A 27,061-nucleotide genomic window follows, 5' to 3' on the forward strand; every position below is an offset into this window, starting at 1 on the left:
TGATGGCTGATCGTTGACACGGTGAGTGGGGTGTCACTGATGGCTGATCGTTGACACGGTGAGTGGGGTGTCACTGATGGCTGATCGTTGACACGGTGAGTGGGGTGTCACTGATGGCTGATCGTTGACACGGTGAGTGGGGTGTCACTGATGGCTGGTCAGTGACACGGTGAGTGGGGTGTCACTGATGGCTGATCGTTGACACGGTGAGTGGGGTGTCACTGATGGCTGATCGTTGACACGGTGAGTGGGGTGTCACTGATGGCTGATCGTTGACACGGTGAGTGGGGTGTCACTGATGGCTGATCGTTGACACGGTGAGTGGGGTGTCACTGATGGCTGGTCAGTGACACGGTGAGTGGGGTGTCACTGATGGCTGATCGTTGACACGGTGAGTGGGGTGTCACTGATGGCTGATCGTTGACACGGTGAGTGGGGTGTCACTGATGGCTGATCGTTGACACGGTGAGTGGGGTGTCACTGATGGCTGATCGTTGACACGGTGAGTGGGGTGTCACTGATGGCTGGTCAGTGACACGGTGAGTGGGGTGTCACTGATGGCTGGTCAGTGACACGGTGAGTGGGGTGTCACTGATGGCTGATCGTTGACACGGTGAGTGGGGTGTCACTGATGGCTGATCGTTGACACGGTGAGTGGGGTGTCACTGATGGCTGGTCAGTGACACGGTGAGTGGGGTGTCACTGATGGCTGGTCAGTGACACGGTGAGTGGGATGTTACCACTTAAACTGAACATTTAATCAAACAGTAGTTACGTTATTTCAAAAGTATAGTGAAAATATATTTCTTGTTAATGGTATTGTGTGTGACCTACAGTGATCTGCTCACGTTACAACCCTCCCTTCCACTAGCTATATCAACACTCTTTACTTCCCTTCCTCAGGCGGGGTAGAGGTCGGCCTAGGAAAGGTTGGAGAGAGGGCGTAAAGGAAGTTTTGTGTGCGAGGGGCTTGAACTTCCGGCAAACATGCGTGAGCGTTTTAAATAGGAGTGAATGAAGACATGGTTTTTAGAACTTGACGTGCTGTTGGAGTGTGAGCAGGGTAATATTTGTGAAGGGATTCAGGGAAACCGGCAGGCTGGACTTGAGCCCTGGAGATGGAGTGCAGTCACTCACCCACCACCTCACTCACCAACTGACTCACTTACCACCTCACTCACCCACCACCTCACTCACCCACCACCTCACTCACCAAATGATTCATTTACCACCTCACTCACCAAATGACTCACCCACCACCTTACTCACCAACTGACTCACCCACCACCTGACCCATCCACAATTTCACTCATCCAACACCTCACTCACCCAGCAACTGACTCACCCACCACGTCACTCTCCCACCACCTCACTCACCCACCACCTCACTCACCCACAACCTCACCCACCCACCACCTGACTCACCTGTTACCTGACTTACCCACCACCTCACTTATCCACCACCTCACTCATCCGCCACCCCACCCATCCGCCACCTCGCTCACCCACCAATTCACTCACCCACGTCACTCACCCACCACCTGACTCACCCGTCACTTCACTCACCCGCCAAATTACTCATTCACCACCTCACTCACTCACCACCTCACTCATCCACAACCTCACTCATCCACCACCTCACTCATCCACCACTTTACTCATCCATCACATCACTCATCCACCACCTCACTCATCCACCTCATTCACCCACCACCTCATTCATCCACCACCTCACTCACCCACCACCTGACTCACCCACCACCTGACTCACCTGTTACCTGACTCACCCACCACCTCACTCATCCACCACCTCACTCATCCGCCACCTCACTCACCCACCAATTCACTCACAACCTCACTCACCCTCCATCCGACTCACCCACCACCTGACTCACCCACCACTTTACTTACTCATCACATCACTGACCCACCAACTGACTCACCAACAACCTTACTCACAACCTCACTCACCACCCCACTCAATCAACACCTAACTCACCACCACCACCTCACTCATCCAAAACCTCACCCATCACGTCATTCACCCATCACCTGACTCACCTATTACCTGATTCACCCGCCACTTCACTCACCTGCCACATTAGTCATTCACCACTTCACTCATCCACCACCTCACTCACTCACCACCTCACTCATCCACAACCTCACTCTTCCACCACCTCATTCATCCACCACCTCACTCATTCATCACCTCATTCATCCACACCTTACTCATCCACCACATCACTCATCCACACCTTACTCATCCACCACCTCACTCATACATCACCTCACTCATCCACCACCTCACTCATCCACTACTTCACTCATCCATCGCCTCACTCATTCACCACCTCACTCATTCACCACCTCAATCATCCACCACCTCACTCATCCACCACCTCACTCATCCAGCACTTCACTCATCTACCACTTCACTCATCCACAACTTCACTTATCAACCAATTCATTCATTCACCACCTCACTCATCCACCACCTCACTCGTCCACCACCTCATTCATCCATCAGGTAACTCATCGACCACTTCACTCATTCATCACCTTACTCATCTATCACCTCACTCATCCATCACCTCACTCATCCACCACCTCACTCATCCATCACCTCACTCATCCACCACCTCACTCATCCATCACCTCACTCATCCACCACCTAACTCATCCACCACCTCACTCATCCACCACCTAACTCATCCACCACCTCACTCATCCACCACCTCACTCATCCACCACCTAACTCATCCACCACCTCACTCATCCACCACCTAACTCATCCACCACCTCACTCATCCACCACCTCACTCATCCACCACCTCACTCATCCACCACCTAACTCATCCATCACCTCACTCATCCACCACCTCACTCATCCATCACCTCACTCATCCACCACCTAACTCATCCACCACCTCACTCATCCACCACCTAACTCATCCACCACCTCACTCATCCACCACCTAACTCATCCACCACCTCACTCATCCACCACCTCACTCATCCACCACCTCACTCATCCACCACCTAACTCATCCATCACCTCACTCATCCACCACCTAACTCATCCATCACCTCACTCATCCACCACCTAACTCATCCACCACCTCACTCATCCACCACCTAACTCATCCATCACCTCACTCATCCACCACCTAACTCATCCACCACCTCACTCATCCACCACCTAACTCATCCACCACCTCACTCATCCACCACCTAACTCATCCACCACCTCACTCATCCACCACCTCACTCATCCACCACCTCACTCATCCACCACCTAACTCATCCATCACCTCACTCATCCACCACCTAACTCATCCACCACCTCACTCATCCACCACCTAACTCATCCACCACCTAACTCATCCACCACCTCACTCATCCACCACCTCACTCATCCACCACCTCACTCATCCACCACCTAACTCATCCACCACCTAACTCATCCACCACCTCACTCATCCACCACCTCACTCATCCACCACCTCACTCATCCACCACCTCACTCATCCACCACCTCACTCATCCACCACCTCACTCATCCACCACCTCACTCATCCACCACCTCACTCATCCACCACCTAACTCATCCACCACCTAACTCATCCACCACCTCACTCATCCACCACCTCACTCATCCACCACCTCACTCATCCACCACCTCACTCATCCACCACCTCACTCATCCACCACCTCACTCATCCACCACCTCACTCATCCACCACCTCACTCATCCACCACCTCACTCATCCACCACCTCACTCATCCACCACCTCACTCATCCACCACCTAACTCATCCACCACCTAACTCATCCACCACCTCACTCATCCACCACCTCACTCATCCACCACCTCACTCATCCACCACCTCACTCATCCACCACCTCACTCATCCACCTTGTAAACAGTTTCATTGAAGCATCTTGGAACAGGTTTTGTAGGCTGGCCACAGTGCCTCCCAGTACACTACCACACCAGTACTACCCCTACCACACCAGTACTACCCCTACCACACCAGTACTACCCCTACCACACCAGTACTACCCCTACCACCCCAGTACTACCCCTACCACACCAGTACTACCCCTACCACACCAGTACTACCCCTACCACACCAGTACTACCCCTACCACACCAGTACTACCCCTACCACACCAGTACTACCCCTACCACACCAGTACTATCCCTACCACACCAGTACTACCCCTACCACACCAGTACTACCCCTACCACACCAGTACTACCCCTACCACACCAGTACTACCCCTACCACACCAGTACTACCCCTACCACACCAGTACTACCCCTACCACACCAGGACTACCCCTACCACACCAGTACTACCCCTACCACACCAGTACTACCCCTACCACACCAGTACTACCCCTACCACACCAGTACTACCACTACCACACCAGCGCTACCACTACCACACACCAGTGCTACCACTATCACACACCAGTACTACCACTACCACACCAGTTCTTCCACTACACACACCGGTACTACCACTACCACACACCAGTACTACCACACCAGTACTACCATTACCACACTAGTGCTACCACTACGACACACCAGTACTACCACTACCACACACCAGTACCACCACCACTACCACACACCAGTCCTACCACTACCACAGACCAGTACTACCACTACCACACACCAGTACTACCGCTACCACACCAGTACTACCAGTACCACACATCAGTACCACCACTACCACACCCCAATACTACCAGTACCACACACCTGTGCTACAACTACCACACACCAGTACTACCTCTACCACACACCATGACTACCACTACCACACTCCAGTACTAACATCCAGTTCCTGTCTTGTAATAACATCCAATCTGTGTAGTAATAAACTCCAGTTCCTGTATTGTAATTACATCCAGTTCCTGTTGTAATAACATCCAGTGCCTGTGTTGTATTATCATCCAGTTCCTGTTGTAATAACATCAAGTTCCTGTGTTTTAATAACAGCCAGTTCCTGTTGCAATAACTTCTAGTTCCTGTGTTGTATTATCATCCAGTTCCTGTTGTAATAACATCCAGTGCCTGTGTTGTGATAACATCCAGTTCCTGTTGTAGTAACATCCAGATCCTGTGTTGAAATAACTCACATTTTCTTTATATATAATTTTATAACATAATGACAGGTTGTATACTGAGTGTAGGTCATTTAGTTTAGGTCAGAGTTGTCAGTGTTGGTCAGTCAGTGTAAGTCAGTTAGCGTAGGTGCTTGGCAACACCTTTCATTAACTACTACCACAGTGAGTGATGGATCTGGCTACAATTTGGCAAATTGCTTAGTGGAGCCTTCCAATCCACACTTTCAAAGATTTCAGTTTACGATTTGCTACTGATGGGGAAGAATGTGAGCAGTAGCTCTGTCTACAGTAACATAACCTTACACAAACATTTTGGGGACTTTGAATTTCTGATAATTGCCTTGTGTCTGTAGCCTATGTCTAATATCTGGACTGTCATTTAAGCTTCGTTTTTGAACACAGCCTCCGAGAAGAAAAGTTGTCATACCTAATTCCATTTAGAATATTCATAAAACACTGATGCACTTTCATACACACACATCTTTCATTATGTCATAGTGGACTTAGTGTTTTCACCCTGTCATGTCTGAACACAGTCTGAGTCTTGGGGGAACTTACTGTCTTCTCCTTCTAGGACTCACCTGCTGTTTGGGATTTAGTTTCTCGATTTATCTGTCTTCTATGGACAGACTGTGCTCAAATGAAGTATAGGTTTTTAAGATTGAATTTTGACTTAGTTTGGGTGTCGTTACTCTTATATATAACGTGGTGGACTTTACAGTGCCTGGAGTGCAGTGTCTCAGGAAGAAGTTGACTTGTTCATTCACACCAGACAGCGAGTGGACTTAGTATTCACCTAGATTAGATTCAGATTTTGTCACCGAAGTGGCTAGTTTATTTTGCACCCCATATCCATCCTGTAGACGGTAGCACATAAATATACGCATACAAAAAAAGACTAAGGTCTAACAGGAGTACAGATACGTGGACTCGGCCTACTCTAGGACTGAAAGGAATTCATGTCTGATTCCTTTGTCAATGCCTACACTGTATGGTATGTGCAAGCATGCACTGTGTGTACCTGGGGTTGTGTACTAGTAAGTTGCACACCTTGACACGTCTTAAGATTTCTGTCTGATATATCTTTTAAATGATCAGTTATCATCCGAGGTTCATTATCTTACATGAGGTATACAGGTATACACTTAAACTATGTACCATATTTTGGTTATTTGTAAAGTAAATCGTAAATACATCTGTACATGAAGTTATTATTCAATAAAGAGACATAAGACTGCCAGTTTTGATTCTTAGTTTCTTGTCGACACCTGGCCTTGAGCTGTCTACACCTGGCCCTGAGTTGTCTATTTACAACTGCCCCTGAGTTGTTTGTCTACACCTGCCCCTGAGTTGTCTACACCTGGCCCTGAGTTGTTTGTCGACACCTGGCCCTGAGTTGTCTACACCTGGCTCTGAGTTGTTTGTCGACACCTGTGCCTGAGTTGTTTGTCGACACCTGCCCCTGAGTTGTTTGTCTACACCTGGCTCTGAGTTGTTTGTCGACACCTGCCCCTGAGTTGTTTGTCTACACCTGGCTCTGAGTTGTTTGTCTACACCTGCCCCTGAGTTGTTTGTCTACACCTGGCTCTGAGTTGTTTGTCTACACCTGCCCCTGAGTTGTTTGTCTACACCTGGCTCTGAGTTGTTTGTCTACACCTGCCCCTGAGTTGTTTGTCTACACCTGGCTCTGAGTTGTTTGTCTACACCTGCCCCTGAGTTGTTTGTCTACACCTGGCTCTGAGTTGTTTGTCTACACCTGCCCCTGAGTTGTTTGTCTACACCTGGCTCTGAGTTGTTTGTCGATATCTGGGTCTCAGGTTTTTGTATACATCTGGCTATGTTTTGGGAGCAGAAACAAATGTGCTTCGCACAAATTAATATTAACAAATATGTTTCGCACAGGTTAACATATTTTCAACAATATTAACATTTAATTACCCAAGAAGGAGGCTAAGAAGGGGTGAGTTACGTGTATGATCGCTGGATCCGATGTAAACACTGCGACCTTAATTTTCTCGTCACTGGTCGACGAAGATGAGGGATGACCTGGCTCAACAAACTACTCCAAGTTTCAAGAATAGGTATGACCGACAGTTGGTCGATAAGAGGCGAGGCCAGGAGCTATGACTCAATCCCTGCCACACACACACCAGCACTACCACCACCACACACCATAACTACCACCACCATACACCAGCACTACTACCACCACCACCACACACCAGCACTACCACCACCACCACACACCATAACTACCGCCACCTCACACCAGCACTACCACCACCACCACCACACACCAGCACTACCACCACCACCACACACCAGCACTACCACCACCACACACCAGTACTACCACCACCACCACACACCAGCACTACCATCAGCACCACACACCAGCACTACCATCAGCACTACCATCAGCACCACACACCAGCAGTACCACCACCACACACCAGTACTACCACCACCATACACCATAACTACCACCACCATACACCATAACTACCACCACCATACACCAGCACTACTACCACCACCACCACACACCAGCACTACCACCACCACACACCATAACTACCACCACCATACACCAGCACTACTACCACCACCACCACACACCAGCACTACCACCACCACACACCATAACTACCACCACCATACACCAGCACTACTACCACCACCACCACACACCAGCACTACCACCACCACACACCATAACTACCACCACCATACACCAGCACTACCACCACCACCACACACCAGCACTACCACCACACACCAGCACTACCACCACCACACACCATAACTACCACCACCATACACCAGCACTACCACCACCACCACCACACACCAGCACTACCACCACCACACACCATAACTACCGCCACCTCACACCAGCACTACCACCACCACCACCACACACCAGCACTACCACCACCACCACACACCAGCACTACCACCACCACCACACACCAGTACTACCACCACCACCACACACCAGCACTACCATCAGCACCACACACCAGCACTACCATCAGCACTACCATCAGCACCACACACCAGCAGTACCACCACCACACACCAGCACTACCACCACCACACACCATAACTACCACCACCACACACCAGCACTACCACCACCACACACCATAACTACCACCACCACACACCAGCACTACCACCACCACACACCAGCACTACCACCACCACACACCATAACTACCACCACCACACACCAGCACTACCACCACCACCACCACACACCAGCACTACCACCACCACCACACACCAGCACTACCACCACCACACACCATAACTACCACCACCATACACCAGCACTACTACCACCACCACCACACACCAGCACTACCACCACCACACACCATAACTACCACCACCATACACCAGCACTACCACCACCACCACACACCAGCACTACCACCACCATACACCAGCACTACCACCACCATACACCAGCACTACCACCACCATACACCAGCACTACCACCACCACCACACACCATAACTACCACCACCACACACCATAACTACCACCACCATACACCAGCACTACCACCACCACCACCACACACCAGTACTACCACCACCACCACACACCAGCACTACCATCAGCACCACACACCAGCACTACCATCAGCACTACCATCAGCACCACACACCAGCACTACCACCACCACACACCAGCACTACCACCACCACCACACACCAGCAGTACCACCACCACACACCAGTACTACCACCACCACCACACACCAGCACTACCATCAGCACCACACACCAGCACTACCATCAGCACTACCATCAGCACCACACACCAGCACTACCACCACCACACACCAGCACTACCACCAGACTACCATCAGCACCACACACCAGCACTACCTTTATCACCACACACCAGCACTACCACCACCACCACACACCAGCACTACCACCACCACCACACACCAGCACTACCACCACCACCACACACCAGCACTACCACCACCACCACACACCAGCACTACCACCAGACTACCATCAGCACCACACACCAGCACTACCTTTATCACCACACACCAGCACTACCACCACCACCACACACCAGCACTACCACCACCACACACCAGCACTACCACCAGACTACCATCAGCACCACACACCAGCACTACCTTTATCACCACACACCACCACCACCACACACCAGCATTACCACCACCACCACCACACACCAGCATTACCACCACCGTATGCCAGTACTACCACCACCACCACCACCACCACACACCAGTACTACCACCACCACCACCACACACCAGCATTACCACCACCGTATGCCAGTACTACCACCACCAAGACACACCAGTGCTACCACCACCACACACTAGCATTACCACTACCACACACCATAACTACCACCACCTCACACCATAACTACCACCACCACACACAACAAGTATCACCACCACACACCAGCACTACCACCACCACCCATCATAACTACCACCACTACACACCACTACCCACACACCATAACTACCACCACCACCACACACCAGCACTACACCACCACACACCAGCACTACCACCACCACACACCAGCACTACCACCAGACTACCATCAGCACCACACACCAGCACTACCTTTATCACCACACACTAGCACCACCTTCCAGCACTACCACCACCACAGCACACATCAGCACTACCATCAGCACCACACACCAGCACTACCATCAGCACCACACACCAGCCCTACCATCAGCACCACACACCAGCACTACCATCAGTACCACACACCAGCACTACCATCAGCACCACACACCAGCACTACCATCAGTACCACACACCAGCACTACCATCAGCACCACACACCAGCACTACCATCAGTACCACACACCATAACTACCATCAGTACCACACATCAGCACTACCATCAGCACCACACACCAGCACTACCATCAGTACCACACACCAGCACTACCATCAGTACCACACACCAGCACTACTATCAGTACCACACACCAGCACTACCATCAGCACCACACACCAGCACTACCATCAGTACCACACACCAGCACTACCATCAGTACCACACACCAGCACTACCATCAGTACCACACATCAGCACTACCATCAGTACCACACACAAGCACTACCATCAGCACCACACACCAGCACTACCATCAGCACCACACATCAGCACTACCATCAGCACCACACATCAGCACTACCATCAGCACCACACACCAGCACAACCATCAGTACCACACACCAGCACTACCATTAGCACTATACACCAGCGTTACCACCACCACCACCACACACCATCACCACCGCACACCATCAGCACCACACACCAGCACCATCACACACTATCAGCACCACACACCAGCACCACCACACACCAGCACCATCACACGCTATCAGCACCACACACCAGCATCACCACACACTAGCACCACCACACACCAGCACCATCACACACTATCAGCATCACACACTACCAGCACCACACACCAGCACCACCACACCAGCATCATCACACACTATCAGCACGACACACCAGCACCACCACACACCAGCACCACCACACACCAGCACCACACACCAGCACCATCACACACTATCAGCACCACACCCCAGCACCACCACACACCAGCACCACACACCAGCACCCTCATTCACTATCAGCACCACACACCTGCACCATCACACACTATCAGCACCACGCACCAGCACCACCACACGCCAGCACCACATAAAAGTACTACCACAGACCATGAGCACCATACACCAGCATCAGAAACACATCAGCACCACCACACACCATTAGTACCACACAAAAACACTATCACACACCATCAGCCCCATACACTAGCACCACCACACACCATCAGCATCACACACCAGCACCACCACACACCATCAGCACCGCACACCAGCACCACCACACACACATCCTCACCTAAGCACATGTCTGGCAACACTAAGAGTTAGAGGACCCAGAGAGGACAGAAGCGTAGCAGTGTTGGTGGTGGTGTGAGCAGGATACAGCAAGGAAGGTTGGTGGTGGTATGAGCATGATACAGCAAGGAAGGCTGGTGGTGGTGTGAGCAGGATACAGCAAGGAAGGTTGGTGGTGGTGTGAGCAGGATACAGCAAGGAAGGTTGGTGGTGGTGTGAGCAGGATACAGCAAGGAAGGTTGGTGGTGGTGTGAGCAGGATACAGCAACGAAGGTTGGTGATGGTGGTGTGAGCAGGATACAGCAAGGAAGGTTGATGGTGGTGTGAGCAGGATACAGCAAGGAAGGTTGGTGGTGGTGTGAGCAGGATACAGCAAGGAAGGTTGGTGGTGGTGGTGTGAGCAGGATACAGCAAGGAAGGTTGGTGGTGGTGTGAGCAGGATACAGCAAAGAAGGTTGGTGATGGTGTGAGCAGGATACAGCAAGGACGGTTGGTGGTAGTGGTGTGAGCAGGATACAGCAAGGAAGGTTGGTGGTGGTGGTGTGAGCAGGATACAGCAAGGAAGGTTGGTGGTGGTGTGAGCAGGATACAGCAAGGAAGGTTGGTGGTGGTGGTGTGAGCAGGATACAGCAAGGAAGGTTGGTGGTGGTGTGAGCAACATACAGCAAGGAAGGTTGGTGGTGGTGTGAGCAGCATACAGCAAGGAAGGTTGGTGGTGGTGTGAGCAGGATACGGCAAGGAAGGTTGGTGGTGGTGGTGTGAGCAGGATACAGCAAGGAAGGTTGGTGGTGGTGTGAGCAGGATACAGCAAGGAAGGTTGGTGGTGGTGGTGTGAGCAGGATACAGCAAGGAAGGTTGGTGGTGGTGTGAGCAGGATACAGCAATGAAGGTTGGTGGTGGTGGTGTGAGCAGGATACAGCAAGGAAGGTTGGTGGTGGTGTGAGCAACATACAGCAAGGAAGGTTGGTGGTGGTGTGAGCAGCATACAGCAAGGAAGGTTGGTGGTGGTGTGAGCAGGATACGGCAAGGAAGGTTGGTGGTGGTGGTGTGAGCAGGATACAGCAAGGAAGGTTGGTGGTGGTGGTGTGAGCAGGATACAGCAAGGAAGGTTGGTGGTGGTGTGAGCAGGATACGGCAAGGAAGGTTGGTGGTGGTGGTGTGAGCAGGATACAGCAAGGAAGGTTGGTGGTGGTGTGAGCAGGATACAACAAGGAAGGTTGAGTTTCCTAGACGCACCAACACTGGCAACCTCAGTCAAACTTACCTTCCAACATTCCTCAACACTGTTACCTAAGACATTCCAACACCATGAGTCTCTCATTCTTCACTACACTGTGCCTCTCATTCTTCACTACAATGTGCCTCTCATTCTTCACTACAATGTGCCTCTCATTCTTCACTACACTGTGCCTCTCATTCTTCACTACAATGTGCCTCTCATTCTTCACTACAATGTGTCTCTCATTCTTCACTACAATGTGTCTCTCATTCTTCACTACAATGTGTCTCTCATTCTTCACTACAATGTGTCTCTCATTCTTCACTACAATGTGTCTCTCATTCTTCACTACAATGTGTCTCTCATTCTTCACTACAATGTGCCTCTCATTCTTCACTACACTGTGTCTCTCATTCTTCACTACACTGTGCCTCTCATTCTTCACTACAATGTGCCTCTCATTCTTCACTACACTGTGTCTCTCATTCTTCACTACAATGTGCCTCTCATTCTTCACTACAATGTGTCTCTCATTCTTCACTACACTGTGCCTCTCATTCTTCACTACAATGTGCCTCTCATTCTTCACTACAATGTGCCTCTCATTCTTCACTACAATGTGTCTCTCATTCTTCACTACACTGTGTCTCTCATTCTTCACTACAATTTGTCTCTCATTCTTCACTACACTGTGCCTCTCATTCTTCACTACACTGTGTCTCTCATTCTTCACTACACTGTGCCTCTCATTCTTCACTACACTGTGTCTCTCATTCTTCACTACAATGTGCCTCTCATTCTTCACTACACTGTGCCTCTCATTCTTCACTACACTGTGTCTCTCATTCTTCACTACAATGTGTCTCTCATTCTTCACTACAATGTGCCTCTCATTCTTCACTACAATGTGCCTCTCATTCTTCACTACAATGTGCCTCTCATTCTTCACTACAATGTGCCTCTCATTCTTCACTACAATGTGCCTCTCATTCTTCACTACAATGTGCCTCTCATTCTTCACTACACTGTGCCTCTCATTCTTCACTACACGGTGTCTCTCATTCTTCACTACAATGTGCCTCTCATTCTTCACTACACTGTGCCTCTCATTCTTCACTACAATGTGCCTCTCATTCTTCACTACACTGTGTCTCTCATTCTTCACTACACTGTGTCTCTCATTCTTCACTACAATGTGCCTCTCATTCTTCACTACAATGTGCCTCTCATTCTTCACTACAATGTGCCTCTCATTCTTCACTACAATGTGTCTCTCATTCTTCACTACACTGTGTCTCTCATTCTTCACTACAATGTGCCTCTCATTCTTCACTACAATGTGCCTCTCATTCTTCACTACAATGTGCCTCTCATTCTTCACTACACTGTGTCTCTCATTCTTCACTACACTGTGTCTCTCATTCTTCACTACAATGTGCCTCTCATTCTTCACTACAATGTGCCTCTCATTCTTCACTACAATGTGTCTCTCATTCTTCACTACACTGTGTCTCTCATTCTTCACTACAATTTGTCTCTCATTCTTCACTACAATGTGCCTCTCATTCTTCACTACAATGTGCCTCTCATTCTTCACTACAATGTGCCTCTCATTCTTCACTACACTGTGCCTCTCATTCTTCACTACAATGTGCCTCTCATTCTTCACTACACTGTGTCTCTCATTCTTCACTACAATGTGCCTCTCATTCTTCACTACAATGTGTCTCTCATTCTTCACTACAATGTGCCTCTCATTCTTCACTACAATGTGTCTCTCATTCTTCACTACAATGTGCCTCTCATTCTTCGCTACAATGTGCCTCTCGTTCTTCACTACAATGTGCCTCTCATTCTTCACTACAATGTGCCTCTCATTCTTCACTACAATGTGTCTCTCATTCTTCACTACAATGTGTCTCTCATTCTTCACTACAATGTGCCTCTCATTCTTCACTACAATGTGTCTCTCATTCTTCACTACAATGTGTCTCTCATTCTTCACTACAATGTGCCTCTCATTCTTCACTACAATGTGCCTCTCATTCTTCACTACAATGTGTCTCTCATTCTTCACTACAATGTGCCTCTCATTCTTCACTACAATGTGCCTCTCATTCTTCACTACAATGTGTCTCTCATTCTTCACTACAATGTGTCTCTCATTCTTCACTACAATGTGCCTCTCATTCTTCACTACAATGTGTCTCTCATTCTTCACTACAATGTGTCTCTCATTCTTCACTACAATGTGCCTCTCATTCTTCAATACACTGTGTCTCTCATTCTTCACTACAATGTGCCTCTCATTCTTCACTACAATGTGCCTCTCATTCTTCACTACAATGTGTCTCTCATTCTTCACTACAATGTGCCTCTCATTCTTCACTACACTGTGCCTCTCATTCTTCACTACAATGTGCCTCTCATTCTTCACTACAATGTGTCTCTCATTCTTCACTACAATGTGCCTCTCATTCTTCACTACACTGTGCCTCTCATTCTTCACTACACTGTGCCTCTCATTCTTCACTACAATGTGCCTCTCATTCTTCACTACACTGTGTCTCTCATTCTTCACTACAATGTGCCTCTCATTCTTCACTACACTGTGCCTCTCATTCTTCACTACACTGTGCCTCTCATTCTTCACTACAATGTGTCTCTCATTCTTCACTACACTGTGTCTCTCATTCTTCACTACAATGTGTCTCTCATTCTTCACTACACTGTGTCTCTCATTCTTCACTACAATGTGCCTCTCATTCTTCACTACAATGTGTCTCTCATTCTTCACTACACTGTGCCTCTCATTCTTCACTACACTGTGTCTCTCATTCTTCACTACAATGTGTCTCTCATTCTTCACTACAATGTGTCTCTCATTCTTCACTACAATGTGTCTCTCATTCTTCACTACACTGTGCCTCTCATTCTTCACTACACTGTGTCTCCCATTCTTCACTACAATGTGCCTCTCATTCTTCACTACACTGTGTCTCTCATTCTTCACTACAATGTGTCTCTCATTCTTCACTACAATGTGTCTCTCATTCTTCACTACAATGTGTCTCTCATTCTTCACTACACTGTGCCTCTCATTCTTCACTACACTGTGTCTCTCATTCTTCACTACAATGTGTCTCTCATTCTTCACTACAATGTGTCTCTCATTCTTCACTACAATGTGTCTCTCATTCTTCACTACACTGTGCCTCTCATTCTTCACTACACTGTGTCTCTCATTCTTCACTACAATGTGCCTCTCATTCTTCACTACACTGTGTCTCTCATTCTTCACTACAATGTGTCTCTCATTCTTCACTACACTGTGTCTCTCATTCTTCACTACACTGTGCCTCTCATTCTTCACTACACTGTGCCTCTCATTCTTCACTACACTGTGTCTCTCATTCTTCACTACACTGTGTCTCTCATTCTTCACTACACTGTGTCTCTCATTCTTCACTACACTGTGTCTCTCATTCTTCACTACACTGTGTCTCTCATTCTTCACTACACTGTGTCTCTCATTCTTCACTACAATGTGTCTCTCATTCTTCACTACACTGTGTCTCTCATTCTTCACTACACTGTGCCTCTCATTCTTCACTACACTGTGTCTCTCATTCTTCAATACACTGTGTCTCTCATTCTTCAATACACTGTGTCTCTCATTCTTCACTACACTGTGCCTCTCATTCTTCACTACACTGTGTCTCTCATTCTTCACTACACTGTGCCTCTCATTCTTCACTACAATGTGTCTCTCATTCTTCACTACACTGTGTCTCTCATTCTTCAATACACTGTGTCTCTCATTCTTCACTACACTGTGTCTCTCATTCTTCACTACAATGTGCCTCTCATTCTTCACTACACTGTGTCTCTCATTCTTCACTGCACTGTGCCTCTCATTCTTCACTACACTGTGTCTCTCATTCTTCAATACACTGTGTCTCTCATTCTTCAATACACTGTGTCTCTCATTCTTCACTACACTGTGTCTCTCATTCTTCACTACACTGTGTCTCTCATTCTTCACTACAATGTGCCTCTCATTCTTCACTACACTGTGTCTCTCATTCTTCACTACAATGTGCCTCTCATTCTTCACTACACTGTGTCTCTCATTCTTCACTACACTGTGTCTCTCATTCTTCACTACAATGTGCCTCTCATTCTTCACTACAATGTGCCTCTCATTCTTCACTACAATGTGCCTCTCATTCTTCACTACAATGTGCCTCTCATTCTTCACTACACTGTGTCTCTCATTCTTCACTACACTGTGTCTCTCATTCTTCACTACACTGTGTCTCTCATTCTTCACTACACTGTGCCTCTCATTCTTCACTACACTGTGTCTCTCATTCTTCACTACACTGTGCCTCTCATTCTTCACTACACTGTGTCTCTCATTCTTCACTACACTGTGTCTCTCATTCTTCACTACACTGTGTCTCTCATTCTTCACTACAATGTGCCTCTCATTCTTCAATACACTGTGTTTCTCATTCTTCACTGCAATGTGCGTCTCATTCTTCACTACAATGTGCCTCTCATTCTTCACTACACTGTGTCTCTCATTCTTCACTACAATGTGCCTCTCATTCTTCACTACACTGTGTCTCTCATTCTTCACTACACTGTGTCTCTCATTCTTCACTACAATGTGCCTCTCATTCTTCACTACACTGTGTCTCTCATTCTTCACTACACTGTCTCTCATTCTTCACTACACTGTGTCTCTTTCTTCGCTACACTGTGTCTATTATTCACTATAACAATAAGAGATTTTACACTGATACATGTACACTGACAGGTTGTGTACAGACAGGCGCTGGAGTTCTATAATACCACACACAACGAGTGCAAATGAAAGAACTGGAAAAAATAGGAAAGAGTTGAAACTTTTTGAAAAATGGAACTGATGTCACAGTGAACACAACAAAGTGGCAGATTGTCACAGTGAACACCGGTGTTCAGTAAGGCCTCACTTCTCTCTTGTGTTCACGAACCGTCGTAGACACATAAGTAAATCGACGCGTCGCATCCTCCTCTGTGCACCAGGCCAGAATTTTTATGAGTGATTTTGAGAACACAAGAAACTTCAAGGTAACCTGACCTGACCTGACCTGGGCTGACCCAGGTCTTCCAGTGAGCTACAGAAGATGATATGATGTTCACTAAGGACACATCTCAGCCACACTTCTGAGGAAACACTGAGAAAAGGTAATCGGAACAATGTTGTTGCCACAGTGGCAAGGCTGGGTAAGTAGAACCTTCACAACAAGAGATGCCAAGCCAGTGATGGTATTCTTTAAGTCATTTGTTCTCTCTAATCTGCATGACTCGTGTGTCTTAACTGTATCTTATATGGCAGGCGAAGCCGCGGAACTGCAAAATGTACAGAGAACCTTCAGTAACATGCACTAACACCTGTACTAGTTCAGACAAGCACCTGTACTAGCTCAGACAAGCACCTGTACTAGTTCAGACAAGCATCTGTGTTACTGGGAATGCCTGAAGTATCTTGAGCTGTACTTCCATGAACGTAGCCGAGAAAGATACATCATAATTAACACCTGGAACATTCTGGAGGGATGGGTCCCGAGCCTTAACATCAAGATTACTTAATATCTTGACACTTGGCTAGACAGACGGTGCAAAATACCCCAATGAAATGCAGTGCCGGCATACCTGGAGAGGGTTTCGGGGGTCAACGCCCCCGCGGCTCGGTCTGAGACCAGGCCTCGTGGTGGATCAAGGTCTGATCAACCAGGCTGTTACTACTGGCCACACGCAAACTGACGTACGAGCCACAGCCCGGCTGGTCAGGTACTGACTTCAGGTGCCTGTCCAGTGCCTTCTTGAAGACAGCCAGGGATCTATTGGTAATCCCCCTTATGTATGCTGGGAGGCAGTTGAACAGTCTTGGGCCCCTGACACTTACTATGTTGTCTCTCAGTGTACTCATGGCACCCCTGCTTTTCATTGGGGCAATGTTGCATCGTCTGCCGAATCTTTTGCTTTCATTGGGAGTGATTTTCGTGTGCAAGTTTGGTACTAATCCCTCTAGGATTTTCCAAGTGTATGTTATCATGTATCTCTCTCGCCTGCGTTCCAGGGAATACAAATCAAGGGACTTAAACCATTCCCATAAGTACAATAAGAGAATACAATAAGTGTAAAGGGACCAAGACTTTTAAAATCCCCTCCTTTTAAACGCCCCTCCCGTCTGAAAGTTTTAATACTTCCGGGTAAACTGCTACTGACCCCTGTATGTCTTCAAGAGTGAACTAGATAAGTTTCTCAAGTTAATTCCTGAACAGCCGGGCTGTGGTGCCTACGATGGGCTGCGTGCGGCCAGCACCAACAGCCTGGTTGACTAGGCCGTCAACCAGGAGGCCTGGTCTGGGACCGGGTAATCTACCATACAAAAAGCATATCTAACCTTAATAGAAGCCATACCTAACTTAGAGTAACTTAACCTAGCAAGTATTATACACCTAGGTTAACTTAACTTAGCAAGTACATACACCTAGGTTAACTTAACCTAGCAAGTATTATGCACCTAGGTTAACTTAACTTAGCAAGTACATACACCTAGGTTAACTTAACCTAGCAAGTATATACACCTAGGTTAACTTAACCTAGCAAGTATATACACCTATGTTAACTTAACCTAGCAAGTATATACACCTAGGTTAACTTAACCTAGCAAGTATATACACCTAGGTTAACTTAACCTAGCAAGTATATACACCTAGGTTAACTTAACCTAGCAAGTATATACACCTAGGTTAACTTAACCTAGCAAGTATATACACCTAGGTTAACTTAACCTAGCAAGTATATACACCTAGGTTAACTTAACCTAGCAAGTATATACACCTAGGTTAACTTAACCTAGCAAGTATATACACCTAGGTTAACTTAACCTAGCAAGTATATACACCTAGGTTAACTTAACCTAGCAAGTATTATACATCTAGGTTGTTGCAACTTAACCTCGCAAGTATATACACCTAGGTTAACTTAACCTAGCAAGTATATACACCTAGGTTAACTTAACCTAGCAAGTATATACACCTAGGTTAACTTAACCTAGCAAGTATATACACCTAGGTTAACTTAACCTAGCAAGTATATACACCTAGGTTAACTTAACTTAGCAAGTATATACACCTAGGTTAACTTAACCTAGCAAGTATATACACCTAGGTTAACTTAACCTAGCAAGTATATACACCTAGGTTAACTTAACTTAGCAAGTATATACACCTAGGTTAACTTAACCTAGCAAGTATATACACCTAGGTTAACTTAACTTAGCAAGTATATACACCTAGGTTAACTTAACCTAGCAAGTATATACACCTAGGTTAACTTAACTTAGCAAGTATATACACCTAGGTTAACTTAACTTAGCAAGTATATACACCTAGGTTAACTTAACTTAGCAAGTATGTACACCTAGGTTAACTTAACCTATACAAGTATATACACCTAGGTTAACTTAACCTAGCAAGTATATACACCTAGGTTAACTTAACCTAGCAAGTATATACACCTAGGTTAACTTAACTTAGCAAGTATATACACCTAGGTTAACTTAACTTAGCAAGTATATACACCAAGGTTAACTTAACCTAGCAAGTATATACACCAAGGTTAACTTAACCTAGGAAATATATACACCTAGGTTAACTTAACTTAGCAAGTATATACACCAAGGTTAACTTAACCTAGGAAATATATACACCTAGGTAAACTTAACCTAGCAAGTATATACACCTAGGTTAACTTAACTTAGCAAGTATATACACCAAGGTTAACTTAACCTAGGAAATATATACACCTAGGTTAACTTAACCAACATACATAATAAGTTAAACCACAAGGAGAAACTGTTTCAATTTTTGCGTTTTACTGTTACCGTTGTATTTACAAGCCTATAAACAGGCTTACATATAGGCCTACAAACAGGCTTACATATAGGCCTACATACAAGCCTACATACAGCCTTACATATAGGCCTACATGCATCTTTGATATAGTTCTTTGGCTTATTGCGATACAAAGTGGCTTATGGCTACAAGCCAGCTGGGTTGTAGCCACAAGCCAGCTGGGTTATGGGAGAGAACTGGGTGCCGGGTCCTGGCTGTCTGCCAAGGAACTACTGCTAGGAACCAGAGGTGAGATGCTAGGAGCTACTGCTAGGAACTAGAGGTGAGATGCTAGGAGCTACTGCTAGGAATGAGAGGTGAGATGCTAGGAGCTACTGCTAGGAGCCAGAGGTGAGATGCTAGGAGCTACTGCTAGGAACCAGAGGTGAGATGCTAGGAGCTACTGCTAGGAATGAGAGGTGAGATGCTAGGAGCTACTGCTAGGAACCAGAGGTGAGATGCTAGGAGCTACTGCTAGGAACCAGAGGTTAGATGCTAGGAGCTACTGCTAGGAACCAGATGTGAGATGCTAGGAGCTACTGCTAGGAATGAAAGGTGAGATGCTAGGAGCTACTGCTAGGAACGAGAGGTGAAATGCTAGGAGCTACTGCTAGGAACCAGATGTGAGATGCTAGGAGCTGCTGCTAGGAACCAGAGGTGAGATGCTAGGAACTACTGCTAGGAACCAAAGGTGAGATGCTAGGAGCTACTGCTAGGAACCAGAGGTGAGATGCTAGGAGCTACTGCTAGGAACGTGAGGTGAGATGCTAGGAGCAACTGCTAGGAACCAGATGTGAGATGCTAGGAGCTACTGCTAGGAACCAGAGGTGAGATGCTAGGAGCTACTGCTAGGAACCAGATGTGAGATGCTAGGAGCTACTGCTAGGAACCAGATGTGAGATGCTAGGAGCTACTGCTAGGAACGAGAGGTGAGATGCTAGGAGCTACTGCTAGGATCAGAGGTGAGATGCTAGGACCTACTGCTAGGAACCAGAGGTAAGGTGCTAGGAACGACTGCTAGGACCAAGAGTATGTGAAGATGTCCCAGGCTCTCAGCTAAGAGCTGAGAGCCCACCTGTGTCATACCCGTGACGCATTTCTAGAGTTGATCCCTCAAAACCCAGCAGCTGAGACCAGTTCCTGAATGTTGAAACTGATCCAGCAGGCTGTTGCTGCATGCAGGACTGCAGGGAACAACCACCCACTCCAGTCTTTAAACCAAGTTGCTGGTCCGTGACTGGTCCGTGACTGGTCCGTGGCTGGTCCGTGGCTGGTCCGTGACTGGTCCGTGACTGGTCCGTGACTGGTCCGTGACTGGTCCATGGCTGGTCCGTGACTGGTCCGTGACTGGTTCGTGACTAGTCCGTGACTGACCCATGAGTATGATAACATATGCAATATGTCACGTCATCTTATTAATGAAAATAAGATGTCAGCCACAGTAAGCAAATTTCGTAAATTTGCTAAGACCAGCTAAGTCACCTGTTGATATAAATCCAGATATTCTCTTGTAAATTCTTCTGGGGCCTAGTTAATAGGCCTATTGTGTGTCCGTATGCTCTTGCTCTACCCTCCACAGGATGGATGTGTGCACAGCAAACTGGCCACATCGGTGGTAACATCTGAAAATGTTCTCTGTGGTCGTGGTGGTGATGGGTGGTGTGATGGTGATGGGTGGTGTGATGGTGATGGGTGGTGTGATGGTGATGGGTGGTGTGATGGTGATGGGTGGTGTGATGGTAATGGGTGGTGTGATGGTGATGGGTGGTGTGATGGTAATGGGTGGTGTGATGGTGATGGGTGGTGTGATGGTGATGGATGGTGTGATGGTGATGGGTGGTGTGATGGTGATGGGTGGTGTGATGGTGATGGGTGGTGTGATGGTAATGGGTGGTGTGATGGTGATGGGTGGTGTGATGGTGATGGGTGGTGTGATGGTGATGGGTGGTGTGATGGTGATGGGTGGTGTGATGGTAATGGGTGGTGTGATGGTGATGGGTGGTGTGATGGTGATGGGTGGTGTGATGGTGATGGGTGGTGTGATGGTGATGGGTGGTGTGATGGTGATGGGTGGTGTGATGGTAATGGGTGGTGTGATGGTGATGGGTGGTGTGATGGTAATGGGTGGTGTGATGGTGATGGGTGGTGTGATGGTGATGGATGGTGTGATGGTGATGGGTGGTGTGATGGTAATGGGTGGTGTGATGGTGATGGGTGGTGTGATGGTGATGGGTGGTGTGATGGTGATGGGTGGTGTGATGGTAATGGGTGGTGTGATGGTGATGGGTGGTGTGATGGTAATGGGTGGTGTGATGGTGATGGGTGGTGTGATGGTAATGGGTGGTGTGATGGTGATGGGTCGTGTGATGGTGATGGGTGGTGTGATGGTGATGGATGGTGTGATGGTAATGGGTGGTGTGATGGTGATGGGTGGTGTGATGGTGATGGGTGGTGTGATGGTGATGGGTGGTGTGATGGTGATGGGTGGTGTGATGGTAATGGGTGGTGTGATGGTGATGGGTGGTGTGATGGTGATGGGTGGTGTGATGGTAATGGGTGGTGTGATGGTGATGGGTGGTGTGATGGTGATGGGTGGTGTGATGGTAATGGGTGGTGTGATGGTGATGGGTGGTGGTGATGGGTGGTGTGATGGTAATGGGTGGTGGTGATGGGTGGTGTGATGGTAATGGGTGGTGGTGATGGGTGGTGTGATGGTAATGGGTAGTGGTGATGGGTGGTGGTGATGGGTGATGGTGTTTTCATCATCGGAACACACAACAAGTGTCTCCTGTCACGTGTCTTGGTCAGATGATTACCAATAATTGGCTTAGGACTGCACTGGCTTAACCCAGTTAACGGTGTGTACAATTCCAGCTGGGTTATACACAGAGTTGAAAACACAGAGCATCACTGCATAACGTATCCCACAACCGAAGGGACCCGCGTTCAATCCCGGATAAGGTAAAACGTTTGTGCAAGTCTCCTAACACCTGCTGCCCATGTTCACCCAGCAGTAAATAGGTACTGAGCTGTTAGTTTGCTTGACTCACGAAATCGTAATGACACGATTGCAAACAGACCATACCACGGATGGGGTTTGAACCCGTGGTCAGAGAGTCTCAGAACTCCAGACCGTCGCGTTAGCCACAGGCCCAGCTAGCTTCAATAAGACTCATCCAACCAGGTATATTTCTAAACCATAGAAAGATTAGCATAGGCACCACTGTGACCACAAATATAAGTTTTTACAAACGAATCTCCCGCTAGCATGACAGTGACGAACTCTAGCTCAAGTCCCCTCAAAACCGTCAACATGACTCACGAAATCGTAATGACACGATTGAAAACAAACCATACCAAGGGTGGGGTTTGAACCCGCGGTCAGAGAGTCTTAAAACTCCAGACCCTTGAAGCTAGCTGGTCCAGTGCCTAACGCGACGGTCTGGAGTTTTGAGACTCTCTTACCGCGGGTTCAAACCCCACCCGTGGTATGGTCTGTTAGTCTGCTGTTGTGGTTGACATCCTAAGTTAGGATGATCACGAGGGGAAATAAGCCACTACAAAACTTGGCTTCCCTGGCTTCGTCTTCATTTGGTAGACTGGTAAATGGGGTTTCAAGTCTGTCTACTAGAAGAGGATTATTAAGGCTGCTTGTAACCCGTATGTTCCTAGATAAGAATACTTAGATTACCACTGTAAAGATTAAACTCAGTGTACAGGATATATACTGGGAGACCTGCACCTCTCCGTGTACGAGTTGTACTGTTAGTGTACATACTAGCCAGTGCAGTGTTGGGTCACAACTGTATAGTGAGTCTGCACCTAGCTACTGTGTACCGTCTTAGATCATAACGGTACAGTGAGCCTCTTTACCTAGCTACAGTGTACCTGTTAGATCACAACAGCACAATGAGCCTCTGTATCTAGCTACCGTATACCGTGTTAATCACAACGGCACAGTGAGCCTCTGTACCCAACTCTCGTGTTCCTCGTTAGATCACAACAGTATATTGAGCGTCTGTACCTAACTACCGTGTAATATCACAACGTTGCAGTGATCCTCTACACCTAGCTACCATGTTAGATAATCGCTAGAGCTATGTAGCAGGTGAGTTAGGTGAAGGACTAGGAAGAGCCAGAGTACATTCCTTACAACCTCACCTTGACAATGATAATTTTGTGTGTGTTACCAAGTGATCACTGGATGGAGCACCGTAACAGTGAAGAGCACTCACCTAACAGTGTTACGTCAGTGAGGGAGGTGGGTGGAGAACACTGATGAGGGAACACAGGGTGCGTGTGTGGGGTGGAGGTGCAGCATGAGGGTGCTGGAGGCTGTCAGTACCTCCACTGCTTCGGCTGTCCTCTACTCCAGCAGCAGGTACACTGCTCACTGCCACAACATCACACCTGCTAGCACAGCTCTCTTACACACCCCGGGTACACTGTACATCCCAACACAAGTGAGTATACACACGCATCCACCTGTACGTCAGCAGTACGACTGCCAGCTGTCGCACAGCTCTGCACGGCCCTACCTTACCTCTCGCTCCTCCCTCCTTCCCCTCCTCCATGTCGAACCCTTCCCCCTCCCCCCACCACCGGCACCCACACCCGCTCACCACTGAAGGGCTTGACTGTAGGCGTCTCCTGATAGTCTCGGTGTTCACCTCTACGGTCATGGTACCGAAGGGTCAGAGTTGTGAGTGTTGGGGTGGCGGGTGGGCGGTAGCACTCTGTTGACCCCAGCATTGTTGTTTATTGTGGTGTAGGGCGTCCACACCCACTGTGAGAGTCGTCCCTCTCTGTCGCACTTCCGCCGCGCCCCTGGCGTCCCTTGGCACGTGCCCGCCGCCACAGGCGTCCCCTGGCATGTGCCAGGGGTGCCAGTATTGAGGAGTGCCAGTCTTGAGGAGTGTCAGCCTTGAGGAGTGTCCTCACAGCCTGGTGTGATGCCAGGCTTCCTTGCTAACTGCCTAATCAATCAAGCTGTTGACAGTAGGTCCGCACAGCCATCACAGCCTGGCTGATCAGGCACTTCTTGAAGGTATCGGGTCAAGTGTCCTGACAACTTCTATCATCGTTCCCTCAATAGATCTAATGTCTGCTGGTAGAAGGCTGAAGAGTCGAGGACCTCTGATGTTGGGAGTGTGACTTGTGCAACGTTTTTCAATGTTTATCGAGGAAATATTCAATAACAATATCTCAAACTAGGTCTCTACCCCCACGTCCACCACCACCAAGGACCAGTGAGAGACACCACCATCAAGGACCAGTAAGAGACACCACCATCAAGGACCAGTAAGAGACACCACCATCAAGGACCAGTAAGAGACACCACCATCAAGGACAGTAAGAGACACCACCACCAAGGACAGTAAGAGACACCACCATCAAGGACCAGTAAGAGACACCACCATCAAGGACCAGTAAGAGACACCACCATCAAGGACAGTAAGAGACACCACCACTAAGGACAGTAAGAGACACCACCACCAAGGACAGTAAGAGACACCACCACCAAGGACAGTAAGAGACACCACCATCAAGGGCAGTAAGAGACACCACCATCAAGGGCAGTAAGAGACACCACCATCAAGGGCAGTAAGAGACACCACCATCAAGGGCAGTAAGAGACACCACCATCAAGGGCAGTAAGAGACACCACCATCAAGGGCAGTAAGAGACACCACCATCAAGGGCAGTAAGAGACACCACCATCAAGGGCAGTAAGAGACACCACCATCAAGGGCAGTAAGAGACACCACCATCAAGGACAGTAAGAGACACCACCACCAAGGACAGTAAGAGACACCACCACCATGGACAGTAAGAGACACCACCATTAAGGACCAGTAAGAGACACCACCATCAAGGACAGTAAGAGACACCACCACCATGGACAGTAAGAGACACCACCATCAAGGACAGTAAGAGACACCACCACCATGGACAGTAAGAGACACCACCATTAAGGACCAGTAAGAGACACCACCACCAAGGACAGTAAGAGACACCACCACCAAGGACAGTAAGAGACACCACCATCAAGGACAGTAAGAGACACCACCACCATGGACAGTAAGAGACACCACCATCAAGGACAGTAAGAGACACCACCACCAAGGACAGTAAGAGACACCACCACCAAGGACAGTAAGAGACACCACCACCATGGACAGTAAGAGACACCACCATCAAGGGCAGTAAGAGACACCACCACCATGGACAGTAAGAGACACCACCATCAAGGGCAGTAAGAGACACCACCACCATGGACAGTAAGAGACACCACCATCAAGGGCAGTAAGAGACACCACCACCATGGACAGTAAGAGACACCACCATCAAGGGCAGTAAGAGACACCACCACCATGGACAGTAAGAGACACCACCATCAAGGACAGTAAGAGACACCACCACCAAGGACAGTAAGAGACACCACCATCAAGGGCAGTAAGAGACACCACCACCATGGACAGTAAGAGACACCACCATCAAGGACAGTAAGAGACACCACCACCAAGGACAGTAAGAGACACCACCATCAAGGGCAGTAAGAGACACCACCACCAAGGACAGTAAGAGACACCACCACCAAGGACAGTAAGAGACACCACCATTAAGGACCAGTAAGAGACACCACCATCAAGGACCAGTAAGAGACACCACCATCAAGCACCAGTAAGAGACACCACCATCAAGGACTAGTAAGAGACACCACCATCATGGACAGTAAGAGACACCACCACCAAGGACAGTAAGAGACACCACCACC

At 48.2% G+C, this 27,061-nt stretch overlaps 1 protein-coding gene across 3 annotated transcripts in view; it reads right to left on the bottom strand.

Annotated features, from left to right (window-relative positions):
• Positions 1-27,061, bottom strand: part of LOC128698520 (histone-lysine N-methyltransferase SETD1B-like) — a 438,732-nt gene that overhangs the window by 66,547 nt on the left and 345,124 nt on the right. Inside the window, exon 1 of one of the 3 annotated variants that reach the window (XM_070084957.1) lies at positions 24,519-24,851. The exons of 1 other annotated variant lie outside the window; for it this stretch is intronic. The gene's annotated coding sequence lies outside the window, so the exon portion shown is untranslated. Of the gene's footprint in view, positions 1-7,083; positions 7,449-24,518; positions 24,852-27,061 lie in introns of those variants that run through there. One more of the 3 variants, XM_070084958.1, reaches the window with a different exon arrangement.

Source organism: Cherax quadricarinatus, chromosome 14 (genome assembly GCF_038502225.1).
Source record: "Cherax quadricarinatus isolate ZL_2023a chromosome 14, ASM3850222v1, whole genome shotgun sequence".
In the NCBI taxonomy this organism is placed as follows: Eukaryota; Metazoa; Arthropoda; class Malacostraca; order Decapoda; family Parastacidae; genus Cherax; species Cherax quadricarinatus.